We start from the raw sequence: 23,397 nt of genomic DNA, 5'->3' as shown, positions 1-23,397 counted from the left end.
GAGTTTAATATTATTTTGAGACTGCTATACTTCATTTGAATTTTAATTAATTAGTACTATCCCAAATAACACCCTAGCCTCCCAGTAAAGTAGGCTGTGCTAGTTTGGGGAGAATCTACAATTATCAGGGACTGTAATGGTCCACCTCCAGTAAGAGCTGCGTTATCACTCATGAGAGCATCCACATGTAGTGTATTGACTCTTTCAATAGTTTATATTTGTGTAAAGCTAATTTCAGTGGTGTAAGTCATGCCTAGAAGTTATTGAAGCCTATACATAAAGCATGAATACTTTTAAAGCAGTCCAAGTTTCCTTTCATTAATTTGCACATGTGTGTATGTATGTGTTTATGTGTATGTAGACATCCCTGCTCAGAAAAGCTCAAGCGAGGCCGATTATGCATCCTCTAGACCCCTGTGGGCCTCATTGGGGGAAGTATGGAGACATCTCTGATCCAGGCCATGGTGCTGGAGATCTTAGTGTCCCATGCATGTGTGTTTTATTTTGTGCTCACTTCTGACCTTTCCTGTGGCCAGTTATGGAGAGCAAATCCCTGATGAGATGGAAACTTCATTCAGTTTCCACAGACGGGAAGCATTTCCTTGCCTCAAATGGAACCTGCTTGCCAGTTTATAATCTATTCAAGTAGAACTTGTGGAATTTGTTGCCATTTCGTTAAATACAACACTATCTGCCATTACGTGTGTTTGTTTGGCTGGAAATAAATATTGACTTAGAATGGTTTTAATATGGTTTATACAATGCTTAGAACAGAGCTTTGATTTAAAGTAAATTTGGATGCTAGGGGAATTTCATTGGAAATGATGTTGAAATGAGCAATTCCCGAGACAGACAACAAGGCTAGTGTGCATGTTCTAATTACAGTTGTTTGGGTAGGCTTTATAACGTTTGTATGTTGACAGTTTCTTGTTGGAACTAAAATAATGAATGCTCTAGGAATATTCTCTTAATATTCACTCAAGGTATTCATTGACCCCACAGTTCATTTTTTATTAGTTTCTTTACACTTGCTCAGGATATTGCATTTTCTTGCTCTGAAAACACTTCTGTGAATTCATGTTTGTATAGGAAAAAATTGTTAGCTCATAATTTAAAAATTAAAAAATAATAAGTTGTGGAATTTTTAGTTTTGCTTAAACCTTTCTTTTACAATATTAAGCATACATTTTTACCAATATTAACTTGGAATATTTATTGTAAGTGGCACAGAAGGTGTTACTTTTGCATATGTGAACTGGTCACTAGAAAACATACACATGAGTGCACATACACACATTCTCTCTCTCTCTCTCTCTCTCTCTCTCTCTCTCTCTCTCTCTCCCCCCCCCCTCTCTCTCAGCTTCTGAATACACCCAAAGGATTATAGTTCTCAAGATAAATTTGTAGTTTATTAGTATGGACATATCTTTATTAATGACATTGAAAATTCAAATATTCTAAAAGAAGGATTTATATTTTTAGATGCTGCTAAGGAAAATGTAACATTTGTGTATCAGGGTGAAAACTTAATCACATAGTATTGTAGTAGTTGTGATTGAGTCCTGTTAGGAATGGATACTTCAACCTGTATCCAAAAAATGCGTTATCTTCCAAATATACATAGTATGCTGTACCAAGGTTCATGGCTTTCACAGGGAGCCTGTTGTCAGCACTGGGCTTATAGCACTCCAAGGCATAGGCTTGCTTTTCTTGACACTGAGTAGCAGACTTTATTTAATTCCTGATGGAGATTTTGTAGTTAATGAAAATAATTTTGAAAATAAGTAATCAATAAAAGAATTCTGCATTGACTGTTTTTCCACCTTACCTGTTTATAGTACAACCAAATGGCCTGTTTTCTCTGTTAAAAGCTTCACCAAGCTGCCTTTTCTCAGTTGCTAATTAGTAGAGCTAGCATTTGACTCCAGGTTTTGTGAATATGAAACCTATGTCTTTAGACATGAGGTATAAAACGTGCTTTAAGCCCATGTAACTGCCACATCCATTGCACGCTGTAGCTCAGGCCTGCTCCCCACACTGTTTCATGCCATGTATGCCCAGCCATTCCATTAGCATCTGGAGAGAAAACCAATGTTGTGTTAATAGTTTAGATATTGCCTTTGCTTTTCATCCATCACTATTACATAGTTGGACATTTCTGCCATAGCCCTATTTTTATGCATGCATCCTCTTTTCTCTGCATTGTAATAAGTTACAATATTACTTATAGCCATAGGAGTCTATTGGTTGGCTGGCTTTTAGAAGCAAGCGTAACAAGCTTTAATTCTGCTTATTTCAATAATATCTCTTGACAGTAATTGCTCATGTTTAAAATTCATATTTTCTTTTATCTATTCATTATGTAATTTATTTCTGACAGTTTCTTTTGTGTCTCTGTATTCTTCCTTTGTATGGGAAGGATGATGAGAAACTGTGATTGGTAAAACAAAACAAAAGCTGGACATGTTGGTCAATGGCAGGATGCTATTTTCTTTTTAATCTGTACTCTTTTAAGAGGTACTTCCCAGGAACATTTCTAGAGAGGTGGGCAACTCTTTCCTATTCATGCAAAAAAGCCAGGATTGGCTTTTGGGTGTTGGGGCTGGGAAGCTGGAAGGAGAAAACTGGCCCGGCCTGCTTATACTGTTTGGTGTTATGCTTCCTCAGTCCTGCTAAGTTCAAAGAGAATATGGGTTTCTGTATACTACAGTGTTCGCTTGCCAGCCACAAGAAAAATAAATCTATTTGAACTGTCTTCAGAGAATGAAATTTAATGCAGATTTTGAAGTGTACTCTTGGAATGTTGTCCTACAGAGAGGTGTACTGGAAAAAGCAGAAGGTTTGATTGCAGAAATCCATGATTTAAAAGTTCTGGTCCTGCCATTTCCTAGCAATGTGGTGCTAGCTGGCAGCTCCCTGGCCTTGAGCCTTGATATTGAACATCACGGTCCTTATTGATCACTTGTGATTTTGATGAGCATAAAATGATGTTCTGTGTGAGAACTAGTGTGGGGTACATTTGGGGTTGTAAATAAATAATTGTTTTGCTAGCATGTGTCACGTAGGTTGAGCTCTTCAAACCTTAGCAGCTGATGCACATAGGGAGACAGACGTTTGCATGGCTTGCTGGCTAGTGTTTTTGTTTGTTTGTTTGGTTTTTTTTTTTTTTGTCAACTTGACACAAGCTAGAGTCATTAGGAAGGAGGAACCTTAATTGAGAAAATGCCCCCATCAGATTGGCTTGTGGAGCATTTTCTTGATTGATGATAGATGGGGGTCAGTCCATCCCACAGAGCGTGCGTGGTGTGTCACTCCTGGGTAGATGGTCTAAGAAAGGCTGAGCAAGCCATGAGAAACAATCCAGTAAGCAGCATTAGTCCATGGCCTCTGCTTCAGTTCCTGCCTCCAGGAGCCTGCCTTGAGGTCCTGCCCTGACTTCCTACCATGATGGACTACAACTGTAAAATGAAATAAACCCTCTCTTCCCCAAGCTGTTTCTGGTTGGTGTTTCATCATAGCAATAGATACCCTAAGACATATGGTGAACTGACATGAGTGGGCAGACTGTTGTGGTTCAAGGCAGCTGGCCTAGGGGGTATTAGCTACTCTGGGCTCAAAGCTGACCTGTGGACTGAGGTAAGACAGCAGTTTGATAGGCCTGTGGCCTGTTAGGAGCAAACCACTGATCTAGGGGACATTGCTTAGAAAGCACTGAGTCAAGAAAAAAGAAAGAAAAGCCTCCATATTCTTTTAGAGCAAACCACACTTTGAAACTGTTATTAAAACACATTAGTTGTACATATTAATGAGTTTTAATGTAGTTTATGCCCACTCTCCTTTGTATTCTGTCCTCCAGTAGAAGTGTACCCTCTGCCACTCAGTCTCACATAGCACATTGCCTCCATAATAATCCCTCTTCTATTTTCAGGTCTTTTGTCTTCCCATGATTAGCTTATTTAGCTTAACACAGTGTCTCTACTTGTTTTCCTACAAATGAACATATTGGCTTTTAATACATAAAACTAATTTGGATAAACTTTTTGGTTAGTTTTTGTCATGCTCATTCATTTATTTTCCCTGGGTTTTTATGGTGCCTTTAAATACAAGGTCATAGGGCACTAGGTCTGTTTAGTTCAGTTTAATGCAAAAATGAGAGAATGAATAATTCTGAGTATCTCAAAATTCTGTGATTTAAGCTCGAGGCACAGTGAAACTAGAAATAGTATAATGCACGTTAAATTTATTTTGCTCCCTTGTGATAATATGGGATTAGGGATTTTAGCCTCAGTGCCTCAGGATACATTGCACTTGATGAACCTAACGGATGAGGATTTGCTTTTCTCTGAAAGATTAGAGATGGTCTTCTTGAGTGGCCTGAAGCTGTGGTTCCATCACTGTAGTCTTGAGGTGCAGGACTCTCCAGAGACCACCTGTCTAAGGGTTTAGATAAGAAGTAAGAAAGGTAGAGGGGAAGGGCACTTCTTAGTTGCATCTGTACCCCCACCATCATTTTCATTAGGGAACCAGTAGTTTTTATGAAAGCTTCATCCGGAGACGACGAAGTAAGCTTTCTGTTAGAAGGAATGTGGGAATGGACAATAGGTAGGAACTTATATTTGCCACAGTTATTATTGTAGACATTCTTGGCAGGAAATTCTAAAGCAAAATGGTATATTGTAAGGTAAAGTAATAACCCACATATTCTCATTTTATACTTATAATATTGGAATTGTTTTTATTTCAAATGCTAAAATAATATATTGTCCTGGGCTTATATCACATTTTCAATTTATCAGTATTGATTGAACACATCTTTTTATTTGGCATTATTCTAAATTCTCCAAGCATAGAAACCCTGGGGCAGCAGTAGCACTAAGTGTTGAGACTCTGAAGAAGAACTTGGTGCAAATAGGTCTAGGTTCTGACTCTCAGTAATTGTGGATCATTTAACCTCACAGACTCTCAGTTTCTTCATAACTAAAATGCATCCAACAAAGACGTAGTAGTCAAAACCCATGAGCTAAAATGTCCCAAGTGCCCAACATAGAGCCTGATGCTCAATGTGTCATTGTTGTTATGCATCAATAATGAATTCCATTGTTGAGACGAGTCTGACCAAAAAGGATTTCTTAGGGACAGAATTTGGTTGTAATACCAGGCGATGACATCAGTATTGGCTGATAATCCTAAGTAATAAAACTATAGATTAAAAGCACACTCATATATATCTCCTTGGGATAGCAAAGAATATACAAGTAAGAGTCTATAAACTTGTATGTCTAATAAACATACCATGGGCATCTCAGCTCCAATGAGGTATACCTAAAATGCTAACCTTTCTCTGTGATAATTCTTCACAAACATTGGCATCTCAGCTCCAGTGAGCCATACCTGAAGTGCCAGCTTTTCTCTGTGATAATTTCTTCACAATTGCACTACTAGTTTTTGAACATGTTTTGGGACAGAAGACAAAGTTATATCTAAAACAAAAATAATAGAGTTTCAATTTTCACCATGTTTTCATTTTTCAGTTGTGAGGGTTTGAATGTGAATGTCTTCCATAGGTTCATGTGTTAGAACCCTTGGTCCCCAGTTGGTGATACTGTTTGGGAAAGTCTAAGAGGTGTGTGTGGCCTTGCTGGAGGAAGTATATTGCCAGGGAAGGCCTTTGAGGTTTCAAAGCTTCATGGGGGCTCTCAGCATTCTGCTCTGTCTGGCATGTCTACCTGCTGCCCTGCTTCCCAGCTGTGGTGGTGATGGACTCCTATCTCTCTGGAATCGTAAGCCCAAACAAACCTTTCCTTTTATAAGTTTGGTCATGGTATTTTACCATAGCAATGGAAAAGTAACTGATAGAGTTGCTTTCTCCAATAAATCCAGGCACACTCTTTGACAGTTTTGTAGTTGCCTAGATTTTTATGCCTAGAATTCATAAGGCAAAGTATTATTGTGCTTTGATAGTGGAACTGTTCTCAGCAGTTACCCCTGTATATTCACTCTACACACAAAGAAATCAAGACAACCAATGTAACGGCCTCGCCTCAAATCACCACCCAAATATTCTGTTCAGTGCAGGAATTGGATTGGAGTCTGTCTCTGGATTTTCATTCTAGAGTTATTATTAGGGTGGTGGTTCTCAGCTTTGGCTTTATGTGTCCCTGAAGAAACACAAGACTTGCAGCTGAGGTCCACCAGAGAGAGTACTTCAGGAATCATCTAGAAACAGTGTTACTCCTCGTATATGAACACACCAATATTTGCAGGTCTACTGTGATTTATTAAACTTTTTCCTTAGGTTTGTGAAAGGTAATTCTTGTAAAATATGAAGCATTTTCAAACAGAGAATTGTTAAAGAAAAATAAAAGAGGAGCTAATATGAATTTCTCCTTTGAGATTTCTTTTAGTATCACATATGCATCCTTTTCTCATCTCATAGGTTTCTCTCAGTAATACATCAAACTTCAGATGATGCATTGTTCTATGTTTCTGTCCCTATGGAGACCATTTCAATTTAAAAAACACTGCAAGACTTTATAAATCTTTCTCTTGACCATTCCTTCTGACTTGGTAATAACCCTAAGAGTGATTCTGTAAGTCCATTATTGGCCTTTGAATTTCATACACTTGAGTAAAAATATTAGTTCATTATTATAGGTGATAGTGTACCAACCCATGACCACAGAGTCAACACACACAGCTAAAGGAACTCATTGGGATTAATAAAAAAAAGTCCATGTAAGGTTTCACCTTGTCTATTGGTTCTAACCTGTAGATTTTCCTGTATTATGGCACGCAGGTATCAGGCACTTCCACTGAAGATTGCTTTCCTTTCTTGTCTCAGGCCTGCCAGAACAAAACAGAGAGCTTTATCGAGTTGTTTTCTACCATGGCTTGTAATTCGTTTCCCTACCTGGGTCCTCACTTCTCTTGATTTCTAAGATTTCTGTTGCAAACTCTGATGAATAACATATGTCTGCTCCCCGATCACTCCCCCGAGAAATGTTGGAACTGTTACATTTGGTTTTACTATCCAACATATTAAAACAGTTAACCACAGCACATATTACTAAATAGCCATATCAAGTGAAGTTTAAAATGTTTACTACATATTTAAAATACATCCCGAGCTGTGCAGAAAGAAATACAGAGCTGCCTATTGCAAAGCAGTCTCACTAACGTAAGGGATCCCTACAAATTATTCCTTCATTTTTAGCACTTCATTTTTCCTTGACACATCATATAAAGCAATCATTATTAATTATAACACTAGGAGAGATCTTCTTGTGCTGATATTTATATGTGTATAAATGCATGGAGCATACTTTCTATGTCACCAAATTTTATATCTGCAAACAGTATAAACTGTAGTGCTGTCATGCATCAAATAATGACATTCCAGTTAGCCATGGACAGCAGATGTGACAGTGGGTTTACAGAGAGTCTCATGTTTATTGTCTCTTGATTACATCAAGAAGCCATATAGAGTGTAACCTACACCATCTAGATTTGTGTAGTCAACTCTGATGTTCACATTATGATGTAATCACCTGATGATGTATTTCTCAGAACACACCCCTATTGTTAAGTAGCTAATGACTATAATTATGCATATGATTTGACAATTAACTAAGAGGTTTTACTAGGTTTTATAAACAACAGATATGGTATAAATTTCCCAATAATAAAAGAATGTGTGATATACAAGTGTAGTTGTTTTGAAAACATAGCTCTGGTTGGGGCCAGGTATGGCCGAAAAGATCACAATGAGGAGAAAACCTGCTCCCCAATATGCCCATTGGAATGCACCCTGAATTTCTCTAATTCAGTGATTCTCAACCTTTGTAAAGCTGTGACCCTTTAATACAGTTCCTCATGTTGTGGTGACCCTCAACCATAAAATTATTTCATTGCTACTTCAAAACTACATTTTGCTACTGTTATGTATAGTAATATAAACATCTGATGTGCAGGATATCAGATATGTGACCCCAAAGGGGTCATGACCCACAGTTGAGAACTGCTGCTCTAGTGTCTTATAAAATAGCATCAGAGCAGGTATTGACTGAAATAATATCTGAAACTAATGCCAGGCATGGTGGAACAGGCTCATGATCCCGGCACTCAGGGGGCTGAGGCAGGAGGGTCATGAGTTCAAAGCTAGCCTGGGCTACATAGTGAGTTCCAGGCCTAGGCTATGTAATGAGATCCTATCTCAAAGGAAGAGAAAGAGGAGGAGAAAAGACAAAGGACTAAAGCCTCTTGCACCTTGTAATTGCCCCTCTACATTCAATTAGCTCTAATAATTGTGATTGTTGTGTAATTATTTATAATTCTTTGAGTGTTAGCTTTTGAAGGGCAGGCATTTCCTTAAGATGGTTTATGATTGGACTTTCTTGAACACAAAAGTGATTCTCATTTGTTCCCTAATTATCCCGATAGAACTTAAATCATTTGTAAACTCACTCTTCAGAGAAAGCATTCTAACATTTTAATAAGTACTGGTGCAAAATCAATCAGTAAATGTGATAAATGCCAGGTGACAGTGTCAGTCAATATTGTGTTTTACATGTTTTGGAGTTGGTCTATTGTAGCCATGATGCCTTGGATGAAATCACATGTATATAACATGATAAATGAATCAAAAAGTGATGTTGTGAAGGAAGATCTTGAGAATGTTGGTGTCTTAATATTTATTGACAGTGAAGAAAAACATTGAGGTACAAACATTTCAGCCTAAAATTGTGGCAAAGTTGGGAGATAGATGGATGGATGGATGGGTGGATGGGTGGATGGATGATAAGAAAGAGATACAACAGACTCTAGGCTGAGACTTCCTGGATGATGGGAGAATGAAAGACTAACATGCTGGACATGGAAAGGGGCATGTATGTGCACACGCACAGTCACACTGGCTTGTGTTTTGAAACATAACTATAGATGTAATCAGAAATGTAATTCTCGAAGAGGCTGCCTGTCTGTCTTCGTGTGTTGCCTGTTTACTCTGTTCTTAGCACCTGGACTGAATTGGTCCCAAGCAGGGTGGTGATTTTCACTGAAGCATGTATAAAATGCTCCTCCTTTTTTTTATTCCTTTCATTTTTTACAGCAAAACACATGCCTGCACCTCTTCCTCAGGCTCTTGATTTCCTGCCAAGCTGACAGCGAGCCAACTGGAACAGGAAGCTGATATGGTGCAGTGCTCATTAGCAATTTACATTTTCTAATGCAACAAGAGTTAGTGTGTTAGGTTTTAGAAGCTGTGGTTTTATCCAAACCATTCACTAAAATGAGTAGACTCTTTCTTCCTTAGCTGTATCGTGTATGGTTTAATCTGAACAATTCTTTTCACATAGTGGTGTAGGATTTGAGGTCCCTTCCCTGTGCATATCAACACCACGCAAGGAATTCAGACACGGGCCAAGGAAGGTTTCTTCCTCATTACATGTGTCTGCATACTTTTCTGGCCGGGAATGCACACCCTTTTCGTGAGTGTAGAAACCAAACACAGGAATAACTATAGTTACAGCTGCTAGTGTTCTTTACCTCTGTGTTTTGTAGGAAGCAAAGCAACACAGATGTTCATAGTTAATAACTGCAGAGTGCTTTACATTGTGTTCCTGGAAACTGGTTTCCGTACAGTGGGTAACTGTAGTTTTATTCATTTTTAAAATGTGATCTCTGTCCTGCTGTCAGCTCCACTCCTTCCTGTCCCTCATTTAACACCTCTCCGAGAGAAATCAGAAAGCAGGCACCGAGCACTCGGTGCCTGGGTGCTTGAGGAGTTAGCACACTTCTCCTGATTATTTCAAGTTGTTCTCCCAGGGAGCAGGAATCCAGACAAGAATGACATCATCTGCCTCTTTAGAAACAGGCATTTGTAAGGGCTTTTGATTAGGGGTGATTATGGCATTTCAGAGGAGCAGCCCTGCTAGGTACAGGCTGGAGGTGTGGGAGCTGTTATGTGTCTGGGAAGCCATCCTCAGAGCCTCCAGCAGAACAGAAGCCATCTGGGGTGGGTGGGGGGTGGGGGTGGTGGTGGTGGTAGGGGTTTGGATGGTCCATGTGTGTGGGGACCCAGCATTAGCTATTCCTATTGCTATTATCTTGGCAGTTCCTGCTTGAGCCTAAATTTATTTTAAACACATATTTAATGTGTGAAAAAAATCAGGAAAATATTTCTGGAAAAAATGTATCTGTGTTTCCCCTGTCTGCCTCTCTCAGTGTAGGGATTAAGCTTAGGGCCTTAATGGTGTTGGGCAACATTCCAGCGCCGAGCTATACACCCAGCACCATATTGTGAGTTTTTGATCGGCTCTTGTTTTTCTTTCTATTTGACAGTGGGGGGAAAAAAAATCAACATTTTTCCTAAAATAATAGAACAGTAAAAGTACACATGATCAGGCTGAAAAAAATCTGGGATATTATTCCTCAGGGTAGGGAGGAGCCCCAAACAGTTACAAATAGTGTGCTACACCCAGGGCGTCTTCTGTGTCTGGATTCAGCCACACACCCTCAGTACTGGTCTTGCAGAGCAGTAGAGTATCCTTTTCCATGATCACCTCCCTCTGGGGCCTGCTTTCTTCTTTCATTGCCTTTGTTCCTACCACAAGTCTTGTGCTTACCTAAACATATTATACTGCCCTCATGCTTCCCCAGGGCAGTGCAGTTAACCCCTTTAGAGCTCATTCCAAACCACAGGGCCTGAGGTCAGCCTCCTCCACCCTCCAGATTGCTTCACTGCACCCCAGCCTACTGTGTGTTTTAAAGTGAACATGCTTTATTGTATAGTTGTGTAATAATTTCAATAGTGTCTGACCTTCCCTTCTGGACCATAAACTCCCTGGGTCTTGCACACCCCTGTACCTCAAGTGCTAATCTTGTCTGCAGGCGTATAGTAGTAGGCTCTTGCTAAGTATTAACTGAACAGTAAATACTAATAAGGAAGGAAGCTGTGACTCTGTTTCAGAGTTTCCCGTGACACTTTGCAAGAGCACAGATGTGGGGCCAGTTACGGAGGGCCTGTTTTGGACAACAGAATGGTGCCCGAAGAAGAGCATGGACCATGGAGGGAAGGGGAGTTGTGACATCTCCCGCTGGGAGATACCGTCAGGAAAGCATTCTGTGCAGTGAGAGCAGAGAATAGCAACTGTCCATGTGAGTCATGCTTTGCATCTTCGTGTTTGCATACAATCACAATCAAACCTTTAGACTCTGGAGACTTCCGGCTCAGTTAGCTGTCCCCCCATTTCTCCTGGTTTTTCTCGTCATCGTTCCTGTCCTCTGCCCCGTCACCTGGTTTTCCTGGTCAGACATGGAACACACTACTCGACATCTCCCGTCAAAACATTATTAAATCCGTCTTTTAATTCCCTGCTCTTCTCCAATCTGACCATTGTTGGAAGGAACTTCTGTCGTGATGTGATAATAATGCTGGCTGGCAAATGGCCAATAGAGTACTCTGTCTGTAGCACTTCAAGACAAACAGCAAAATGGTGGACATGAGTTAGAGACTACTACAATTCTTTCACAGTTCAGAAATATCTTATGTAGATGTAACCAACCTTCTTATTAAATAAGAAACACAGAACCAGTGCAAAGAAGAAAGCCAAGAGGTCAGAGCTAAGAGCTAAAACCTTACCCTTCCTCCTGCAGTGGTTCCACCTCTCCAACCAGAGCTACTTTCTGTGTTAAAGTCTTTATATAGAGTTCCTGTCCTGCCTTCTCATTGGTTGTAAACCCAACCACATGACCGCCTCCTCACGGCCTGTCTGTATAGACCTCCAGGTTTTCCATGATTGGTATTGAGATTAAAGGCATGTGTATCCAATAATGGCTGTATCCCTGAACACACAGAGACTTACCCAGCTCTGCCTACCAAGTGCTGGGACTACAAGCGTACGCCACCACTGCCCTGCTTTCCTATGGCTTGCTAATAGCTCTGACCCCCGGGCAACTTTATTTATTAACATACAAATAACATTTTAATACAAATAAAATATCACCATAATCTTAATTTGTTTGTATGAATAAGATACATTTATAATATTAAGAATGAGTGCAGCTACCATTTATTAAGAACTTTCCTTGCATTTGGTCTTCACTGCAAACCCCTGACACAGGGGTTGCTACCCCGTCTTACAGAGGAGAAGATGGGATGAGCCAGGCAAAGTCACTTATTTATGACACTGTAAGCGGAGGAGCTAGAAATCGACATGGCCCATGTGGGACCAAAGCCAAGGTTCTCTGTGTCCTGCAGTGTTGCCTACTGACTGGACTGAGCTTTTCCACCCCCCCCCCCTTGTGTGTCCTGTTTGTTTACCATTGTTGATTGTCACACAGCTGTTCCGTTTAGTGGCTGAAGGTCTTGGCAGGACAAGAACTCTTCCTTCCCTTTCATACCGAGTGGGCTGGAGCTTGTCAGGGTTAGAGTTGGAGCCCAGGATTTGTTTCCTTTATACCTTTCTCTTAGCCCGAAGTAAGTGGATCTTAGAAAGTTATTCCATGGCTATGGTCCCAGTGGGTCTACCACAGGTTTATGTAGATAATGTGATATGATGATGGGAGCCGAAATGCTTCGCCCATTTTGGAAATGAAGACAAGAAAAATAAGAGTACTCTTGGTAGGTACTTAGATTAATGCTTGCTTTAAAAAAAAGAGTCACTCTGGCAATGAAATCATCTTTGAACCAGCTACAACCAGTTAGTGATGTTAATGTTTTGTGAGACAGCATGCGGTCAAGATGGCTGGAATGTCACTTTCTCCCACCACAGGTGTCAAGATCACATTCTTTGCAGCTTCCCGCCATCTCCTGTCCTTTCAGTACACTCCCTCTGAGTATCAGCATGGCCCTCAGCTGGTTTCCCAGTAACTCACAGGGCCATTTATTTTATAGCATTGGAAAGGACGTGAAGGAATTGTATATGACAGCATCTCCTGGTTCCACCTCTCTTTCCCTTTGTCTATCAGAAGTGAACTGGATTGTAGACACACAGCCATAAAGCCTTCGCTGTTTGGTTTGGCCTACTGGGTGTTTGTGAGAACTTTGGGTCCAAATCCAACTTGAAAAATAGACTTTATGTGAATAGCTATCTCACTAGATTAGTTGGTTAGTATTGTTTTCTGTTTGAAAAAAAATGTTAAAAATGCAAGGAATGGTTGGAACTGAGTGGTGACTACTTCTTGGGGACCTATGCTCCTCCGAAATCTGTTCCTCGCTTCCTTCTGTAATATGGCCTAGAGTCCACAAATGCCATGCAGCGTGTGGCTTCTGCTGTACCATCACATGTGGTGCTCATGGCCACCTCCCTGCCTGTCGGATGACAGTGACAAGCAGTTGGTATCTACTTGGAAATGACCCACTTGTTCTGTCATGTGACAGAACTTGTATATAGGAACTTGAGACCCCCACAGGCATAAGTGTCCTCAGAGATCCTGAATGCATCAAGGACAGTTGTGGCATGTGAGCCACTTGGAAACATTAGTTAGCTGTATAAATCTGCCACTGGAATCCTGAGTGTTAGGGGATTCAGGGTCATTGGCTTTGTTGGAAGATGACAGGAAGAGGCAGCTTGGGAATATTAATTGCATCCTTAAATACCTGCAGACTTTGGATGGTGACCAGCAATTTTCCATTTGCAGAAAATCTAGGGTTTTATTTTTATTTGTGGAAGGTTACCTAGGCTACTGTCTGCCAAAAGCCATTTGGGGAATATTGAACTTTGGTGACCTTACAAATTTCAACACACTTTCTTTTCATTCAAGAAAATGTCCTCTTGAGTTTGATCAGGCCTGACTGATTCTAACCTAGTACTTTTCCTCCTATGAAGGCTGTGTCTAAGTTAACAAGGAGCACTTGTTTTGTTAACACCCAGGCTCTGTCTGCCCTTCCAGACAAAGTATAGGTTAACCACCCTCTTACCACTGTCCTAGGAGTAGGGTCCTCAGATCACCTGGCTTGGTTGTGCATGCTGGTTGTGTTGATTGCCAGTGCTCCCGAGCAATTTATGCCACCTTTTTGGGGTAGTTTTCTTAGTAGTGCCTGAATCATGACATCAACAATATGCTGTATGTGGGTCTCCTCCATCAAATGACAGCTCATGTTCTAGTGGGGTAGCGATTGCAGCACTGATGTCTGCCTTCAGTTACAGAGATGCAGCCACTAAGCTCGTTTTTGAGAATTAGTTTTGTCTCCCTTTTCCCTAGCTTTAATTGGGTGTAGTTGGCAAGCTGAACCACATGTATATGTATACATATATGTATGTATGTATGTATGTATGTATTTAAGGTATCTTTTTTCTAACTGTATCTAATTGTATCTAAGATATCTAAGGCATCTAATTGCTAACTCTTCTTGTCATCAGATTGTAAAAATATTGTATGTTTTCTTTTTATTTATTTACTTTCCCAGTGCTGGTGATCAAACTAAGGCTCTTATGCAGATTAGGCAAAGCACTCTACTGCTGAGCTATAACCCCAGCCTATTTTATCTTTTCTCCTTTTAGCTCTGATCAAGCTTGGTATTTGTGCTGGATAGTTTTATGTCAACTTGACACAAGCTAGAGGCATTAGAGAAGAGGGAACCTCAACTGAGAAAAGTATCTCCATAAGATCGGGCTGTAGGCAAGCCTATGGGGCATTTTCTTAATTAGTGATTGATATGGGAGGCCATAGCCCATTCTGAGTGGGGCCACCCCTGGGCGGTGGTCCTGGGTTCTATAAGAAAGCAGGCTGAGCAAGGCATGAAGAGCAAGCCAGTACGCAGCACCCCTCCATGGCCTCTGTACATCAGCTCTTGCCTCCAGGTTCTTGTTTTGACTTCCTTTGATGATGGACTGTGATGTAGAAGTGTAAGCTAAGTAAACCCTTTCCTCCCCAAGTTGTCTTTGGCCACAGTGTTTCATCACAGCAATAGTGTTCCTAACTAAGACAGTATTGTAAAGCAAGAACTTTTCAGTACCTATTCATGGTGCCCATTTCCTTCCTGGTTATGAAAGACAGATGAGGCTGCTTGAGGGACACTGATTGTCTTCCCACTGTGCTTTCCCTTCTTTAACAATACAGGGTTTTCTCATCCATGACTGCTGGAGGAGAGCGAGGCACTGGCCTCTCTGAGCTCTTTGTAGTAAGAGGCCAGCTTTGGAATGTGATATGAGGTCACTGTTGATCAGTGCAAGGTTCTGGATTTCCTCTTTGTGATTGAAGTAACTCAGTGTATCTGTTTTCCCAGGAGATTACTGTCTCTTCACAGGTCTGGGAGGTTCTAATAAGAAAGCATGCTTGAGGGGTAAGCTATGCCTTTTCCAAACACAGCAGTCTAGGCAAGCTGAACCATGTATGCTGAACCAAGAACCTTAAGGAATCTTGAACTTTTTCATAACCATCCAACCTTGGGATTTTTTCTCTTGCTGACTTTCCTATACCTACCCCTTCTCTGTCTTGTACCCTTTTAAAAAGAAACTTGGAGATGTGGGTAGCATTGTAAGGAAAGCATTTATGTTGACCCTTCTTTCCAGTTTCTTAGAGACTAACTCCAGACTTCTCCCATGAAACAATAACCACTCAGAGTTAGAGTGGATATCTAACATGCCTTTTGTATCCCTTCCAGTATGCATACCACTGAAACATTAGCCTTCCAAGAAGGAATATAATATAGGGGTTAAAAGGCAGAAAAGGGGTCAGGGAGGGAGTCTGCTGCTGGAGGCCCAATCCTTGCCAAGTCAGCCTGTGACTCTGGCAAGTTCTGATGTCTCAAGTTAATCATCTGTTGGTCAAGTGTGTGAGAAAGCCCTGTCCTCCTCTAGTGGTGGGAGGAGTGTGTTCCACCTGATCACAGTCAATAGCATACTGTCATTGCTGGAACTGTTAGCATGCCTTGTTCTACATGGAACCTGGAAGAGTAGTCTACTTACTCCAACTATGAGTAAGTTCTCAAAGCTCTTGCAAAGCAATTTTTCCCTGATAGAAAGTTTGGATGAACTTTCTGTGCTCATGTATCACTTCAGATTGTATTGATCACTATAGTCTCTTGATCTAATCAGTAACTATTCATAGATGGAATCTTGGTTAGAGTTTCTATTGCTGTGATAAAACTCCAAGACCAAAAGCAACTTGGGGAGGAAAGGATTTGTTTTATCTTTTACTTCCAGGTAACAGTCCATCACTGCGGGGATTAATGGCAGGAATTCAATCAGGGCAGGAACCTAGAGGCACAAACTGAGGCAGAAGCCAGAGAAGTGCGGCTTACTGACTCGATCCCAATGGTTTGCTCAGCTTGCTTTTTTGTACAACTCTGGACTGCCTGCCCAGGGGCAGCATTGCCCACATGGGCTGGGCCCTTCCCCATGCCAGTCATTAGTCAAGAAAAATACTTCATAGTCTTGCCTACAAGCCAATCATATGGAAGCATTTTCTTAATTGATGTTCCATCTTCTCAGATGACCCTGGCCTCTGTCAAATTAACATAAAAACTAGCCAGAGCCAGGCATGGTGGCACACACCTTTAATCTCGGCACTTAAGAGGCAGAGGCAGGCAGATTTCTGTGAATTCGAGGCCAGCATGGTGTACAGAGCTGTAACATGAATCTTAAAATGTCTTATTAATAAAAAACCCGGAGCCAAATAGTGGGGTGATATCTGAGAGATCAGAGAGACAGAACGAGCAACAGCTAACCTCAGCTTGCCAACTTCTCAGCTGATCCTGTTTCCTCAGACTGGAAGCCTTTGTGTCCTCATCCGAATGGATCTCAGCTGATCTGCTGCTAAAAGCCTCAAAGCTTAAAACCTCCAGTTCCTGGTCCTCACACCTTATATACCTTTCTGCTTCCTGCCATCACTTCCTGGGATTAAAGGCTTGTGTCACCATGCCTGGCTGTTTCCAGTGTGGCCTTGAACTCACACAGATCTGAATGGATCTCTGCCTCCCAAGTGACAGGATTAAAGGTGTGTGTGCCACCATTTTCTAGCCTCTATGTCTGTCTAGTGGCTGTTCTTTTCTCTGACCGCAGATAAGTTTATTAGGGTGCACAATATATTGGAGGACACAATGTCACCACACAGAGCAAGTTCCAGGACAGCCAGGGCTACAGAGAGAAACTATCTCAAAACAACAAGAACAGTAGAAAGCTCTCCAGCACAGGTGGTGAACGCACTCCTCCTTAGGACTGGTGTTATTAACTTTTAACTGCCAGGAGACCATGAACTTCTTGAAATGAAACTTCATTTCATCAGCTGCCTCTTACCATTGAAGACCTCCTACATGCCAGGCAAGAGTAGGTTCTGGGGATGCTGTAGGCAAGCTAGAAAAGGCCTATGCCTTCAAAGAGCTTACGCCTTCATGGTACCATCCTTTTTTATTCATATTTATTTTCCTCTCTTGTGGCATAGTACCTGGTATGCAGTAAGTGCTCGGAATGTGTTTGGTATACACTGAGTGTAACTGGACTGAAATGGGTAAAGGAAAAGGAATAATCTAAACTTTTTCCACTCATGGGCCCTCCTGTCTTGATGTTTTATTTGTTTATAGTCTTTTTTCATTATAAAAGCATTGCTTTATTACATTCCATCTTAATCAACCCTGAATGAAAGTGAGGACATGATCGCTCCTCAGTATGGTTGAAGAGAAGGTTTATGTTTTAATTATGCGGGAGAGAACAGCCAGAGGCATCTGGAAGAGTCCTGACTGAACATGGCCATGAGAGGAGAAAGAGGGGAGGAGAGCGAGAGAAGAAGAGAAGAGAGGAGGAAGAGGAGACAGTGCAAAAGGACAGAGAGAGAAGAGCACCAAAAGGCCAAGAGCAGAGCAGGGGAGAGCGCACAGCCAAGATGGCTGAGTTATCTAGGAAGAGACCCTGGGGCAGGGAAGCACAGCTCAGGCTGGAGAGGCTTAGGATAGGGCCAGGGCTCTCTAACTGGTACTTGTGATGCCCAGAGACTGGCAGACTGGTGGCCAGTGTCCGCCTTGATGTGTTAATAGGCACCTCAGTTAGCCATTTGTCCCAGGTTTCCTAGGGACCTTTGTTTATTTTGAGGTTCTTAGGTTCTTATTTTTAGTTTTAGTTTAAATAGACAGCTTAATTTTTAAAAGGCACCACTAATAAAACTCAAAATCATTGCCTAAAGTCTAAATTGTGGCAGATTCACTCACATATTAGCAAGTGGCATAGGTCAATATGACCTCAATAAATAGAAATCCAGTCAATATTCCTTTTTGAGATTGTAATAAAATTACATTATTTCCCCTTTCCTTTCTCTCACTTCAAACCTTTCCAAATGCCCCTTATTACTATCTTTTAAATTCATACATGGCCTCTTTTTTTTCATTATGTGTTTGTGTTTGTGTGTGTGTGTGTGTCCTAAATACATAAATACAATCTTCTTGGTCTGTATTATGTTACTTGTATGTATATGTTTTCAGTGCTGATCACTTGGTATTAGATAACCAGTTGGTATGCTCTTCCATGGGGAAGACTATTTCTCCCAATCTCAGGACTCCCTAGTTAATTGTAGTTCCTTGTGTAGGGTTTAGGCCTCATGGACTTTCGCCAACCATGTTAGCATGTCTCTTGGTGCTCTTGTTCAGCCATGGTTAGGCAGTCAGTTTGGTGAGACTTAACGGGTATAGCTTTTGACAGTCCTAGGAGACAGACTCTCACAGGAGGTTTCCTGTTCCTCTGGCATACAGATTTATTGATCCTAAGCATTACCAATGACCCTGCATAGTTGTACCATCTGCCATCCTACTAGTCATATGTACAAGAGCTTGTTTTCCTGAAGCCTCACCAATACACCACAGTATTAAGCTTCTGAATTTTTACCAATCTATTGGGTGATAAATGCCATTTTGGTATTAGATATCATTCCAATTTGATTTTTTTCTTTTAAGTGAAGTTGAATATATTTTCACAGTTTAATTGAACTTTTTATCTTTTGTGTGAATTATTTATGCATGCTTTTTGCTCACCTTTAAAAATTGTTATTTTTGGTGTCTTTTTCATCAAATTTTTGAAGCTGTTTGTAAATTAGAAACATTAGTTCTCTATGATCTAGCTGCATATAATTTGTCTTATGACTTTGTTTATGGTGTTTGTTGCTTAATTTTCTTTAATACTCAAACATAGTGATTTTCATTTTAAATTTTGTCTGGATTTTGAGTCATGATTACAGAGTCTTTTCTACCCTCAAATATACAGGAACTTACCCAATCAAAAGGTAATTGTGTCATTTTTGTTGTTTTTGTTTTTATTGGATCACTTTGGAATTTTTGTTTACAATTGACATTAGGAATAAGTCAAACTTTCTTTTGACAAATTGCTATCCAGTTTTCCTAACATTGTCTGCTAAAAGGTCTAATTTGGGAGCCAGTGAGATGGCTTAGATGGTAAAGACACCTGCTGCCAAGCCTGATGACCTGAGTTCAATCTCCAGGACCAAACAGTAGAAGAAGAGAACCAGCTCCATAAAATTGTCCTCTGACCCTAACTCCCTACAAATACATGTGATGAGTATATAGATGATAGGTAGGTAGGTAGGTGGGTGGGTGGATGGATGGATGGATGGACAGACGGACGGACTGATGGATGGATTTTAAAGCTATATATTTTGGTCTCAGAGCTGACACACCTGTTTCATGTATTAGAATTTCCCTATTGGTCACGTCTCCTTGTAGGTTTGCTGTTCCGTTTCACTGGTCTGTTTGTCTCTTGGTGTTTCAGGACACCATGTTAGCTGTAGAGATTTCAAAGAAGATCTCAATATCCCTAGCCTGGCTATTCCTCCTCATAGTTCTTAGTTACTTGATATTCTTTGGTTACTTTTTCATGTGAAATTCTATGCAGTAAAGTCAATTTGTCTATTTCCAGGAGAAAAATAATTTAAACTGTGATTTTAAAATTATTTACTGGCTTAAAAAGAGAAACTAAACATCCTAAGCAAGAACTGGCACATCACTCCATTGCTCACATCTGCATCTGTTCTTTGTTCCTTTATGTCATAGTTCCTTAAGTTTGTATTCCTAAGAATTAAGTCTTTCTATATAGCTATTGCAAGTGGAGGTCTATCCATCACTAGAAGTTCTGAAAATTTTAGTTTAAAAATTGCTTACTTCACTGTTGTGATATTTTTATTTCTGTTTTTGTTTCATTTCAAACAACCATTGCAGCATGGCCAGCCTGTGTTCAAGGACCAAAGAAAATTCTTCCATGAGTAACTTCCTCAGTGTCAATAGATAAGTGTAAACTTCACGTGTGTTCTGTGAACTGGGATCTAGTGGAACCCTGCATTGTGTAGCGTTAGAAGATCAACCATTGCCAGCTGAAAATAGCATGAAAACTGAAAACTCCATTTGCCTTAGATCAGTGTGACAGGAATGTTTAAGAAGGGTCACATGAGGGAAAGGACCAAAGGGGGCCCATTGTCCTTCTAACCACATCAGCACTGGAAACAGAGCTCGTCCACAGCACAGGAGTGGCTTGTCCTGAGTTCCCGTTAGCCAGGCTTTCTTACAGTGTAGCAGAGGTGAGTGTGTTAAGTATGTTAGCATCCGGAAAGCATTGGCGGTTTCTGTCTGCCCCTGGGAGCTGCAGAGCTTCAATGGAATCTTTGTGTTTGACATTTTCTGTCTTCGTTGAGGCATTTGAAGTTGTGCCAGAAATGGGGATTTTTCTCTTCTCTACTTAATCTCACAGCTGTGGGTTTGCATGATTTATTCTGAAATACAGTTTAGAAGTAGTGATTGCATATGTAAAAGTTATGAGTGGTTGCATGGTCATGAAAATATTACTGAAACTCACAATTATTTTCTTTATAATTACTTTCAACTTTGGTATATCTTGCATGTACTTTTAAAGATAAATACTAAAAACTACATTTTAAAAAGTAAAATTTCAAGTCCCAGAAAAATGCTGGAATAAACCCAGAAACTCATTCTTGATACCTACTGGGTTTGGCCTGGTTATATGAATTTGTTTATTCATTCCTCATCCAGATAATATTCTCATTGGATGCTTTGCCAGAATACCTATAAAACCATCCTTTAAAGAATGGGGATATGTAATGTGATCCTAATAATGTTTCAACACCTAATTTAACAAAGGCTACTAAACATTGCTAACAAGCAGGGATGGAAAAATGGTTCATGGATAAATTCCAGTTTAAGAACTCATGCCTTAGGTGCAGAAATGAGACAGTGTGTAGGTCACAAGAGCATGAAGACCTGAATTCAGATTGCTAGTACACATATAAAAACCAGTCACAGTGGCACATTTCAGTATGGAGGAACATGGGAGAGTTGGGGGCAGGCAGAAGGGTCCCAGTGTAGCTGTAAAGGTGAGCTCTCAGTACGATAAACCACTCTGCCTCAAAAAATAAGGTGGAGAGTAATAGAGGAAGATACTGGACATTGACCTCTGGCCTCCATATGTATATACACAAGCCAGCATGCCTGCACACACACACACACACACACACACACACACACACACACACACGTGCGCGCACGCGCACCATTTCTCTTTCAGAACTCATATTTGTACACACTTATTTTTGTGTAATTTGCCTAATCTTTCATAACCATGACGATGATAATTCTGATTGGCCACAGAGCCATCACTAGAAATGTTGATATTTTTAGATTTAAAAAAAAAAAAAAATTGGGGTTGGGGATTTAGCTCAGTGGTAGAGCGCTTGCCTAGCAAGCGCAAGGCCCTGGGTTCGGTCCTCGGCTCTGATAAAATAAAATAAAAATGAAAGACAAAAATAAAAAAAAATAATAATAGTTGTATAATTCTGTACTGGCCATTATTTTAAAGATGTTATTCTTAATAGAAGCTCTAGTAAGCATCTGTTGTTTATTTACATTAAACAGATGAGAAAATGAGGAAGTTTTTACATATTGGTAATTTAGTTCCTGAGTTCTTACTGATTATAGAAGTGAAATCTAGGGTTCTAGGTTTCAAAATGACGCATAGCAGAGTGATGCTAACACTGAATCATCAGTTCTGGTCTCCTCATCTCCTGGTATTTCTAGTACTTCTAACTAGCTTTGCCCTTGGATTTCCTGTGTCCACTGAGCTAGAATGAGGATCATCTCAAGGTTTTATAAACATCCCATATCTTTCACTCATGAACACATTTTTAAAACACTGGTTACTTCCCTGCAGTCTCCTTTTAGTTGCTGTGACCAAGACGAATGCAAGAAAGAATGTAAGGGAGGAAAGATTATTTAACGTAGATCCCAATTTCCAAGTCCGTCCACACTTTGTGTGATGTGCTTGGAAGGACATCATGACAGTGGAAGCGTTGAGAGCCCCTCACTTCATGGCTGACCAGAAAAGAGAGGGGCGGGGGAGGAAACACCCTGGGATAGTAGAACCCCCGATAACCTGCCTCCAGTTTACTTCCTCCACCTAGGCCCCACCTCCTAACGTTTCAAGACACCTGCCCCCCTCAAAAACAAATACCACTAGCTGGTGACCAAGCATTTAAAAACAGCATTCAGGAGACATTTCATATTCAACTGTAGTATCCCTCAAAGACTGAACCATTCGGGGAATATGTAATGAGGATAGGACCAGCAATTGTTTGTTTAGTGAGTATAAGGTAAAAATAATATAATGATAACTTATTCTTTTCTATTTGAACTTTCTGGTTTGTGAATTTTTGTGATCCCATACGGAAAGAGAGATTGCCAAAGCAATACTATGTGATTTGACCTTAGTGATTTGGAAGGCTGGTGAAGACTTATAATTCTCTCTCTCCCTCCCTCCCTCACTTGCCCTCACCCATCCCACCCACCCACCCCCCCCCCCCCCCCCCCCCCCCGCCTGTGTATGTGTGTATTTGAGAAAGGGTCTTGCTGCTATTGCCTGGGCTATTCTTAAACTTGTTATGTAGCCCAGTTTGATGTGTTGAATGTTGATTGTCAGCTTGACTGGATTGAGAAACACCTAGGGGATTAATAAAGCTCTCTTCGGGTGTCTGTGAGCATGTTTCCAGATGATTGATATATGAGAGAACAAATGAGAAAGAAAGCATCATTCAACAGGCTGGGAGAGCAGATGGAAGAAAAGTAGGAGAAGGAGAAGGCATGGTATACTCACTCACATTCACATTCTCTCACACCTCCTTCCTTCCTTCCTTCCTTCCTTCCTTCCTTCCTTCCTTCCTTCCTTCCTTCCTTCCTTCCTCCGTCCCTTCCTTCCCTCTCTCCACCCTACTCTTTCTCCTTTTCCCTCTCTCTCTCCTTTCTCTCTCTTCCCACCCCTGTTGTTCCGTGTACCTGCAGTTTATTTGGCACCCTGTTTTTGTATCCTTTTTTTTCTGCTGAGTAGGTAGTCCATGTAACTATGCACCACAGTTTATTTAACCTTTCGTCTGTTGATGGGTATGTGGATTATTTCTGGA

At 40.7% G+C, this 23,397-nt stretch overlaps 1 protein-coding gene across 1 annotated transcript in view; it reads left to right on the top strand.

Moving 5' to 3' along the window:
* Scfd2 (sec1 family domain containing 2) overlaps nt 1-23,397 on the top strand; it is a 323,332-nt gene that overhangs the window by 119,961 nt on the left and 179,974 nt on the right. The window lies entirely within an intron of this gene.

This window comes from Peromyscus californicus, unplaced genomic scaffold, assembly GCF_007827085.1.
Source record: "Peromyscus californicus insignis strain IS unplaced genomic scaffold, ASM782708v3 Scaffold_13__1_contigs__length_99412109, whole genome shotgun sequence".
Classification (NCBI taxonomy): domain Eukaryota; kingdom Metazoa; phylum Chordata; class Mammalia; order Rodentia; family Cricetidae; genus Peromyscus; species Peromyscus californicus.
The sequence above is the reverse complement of the archived record's forward strand: the minus strand, read 5'-3'. Positions and strand labels throughout refer to the sequence as shown.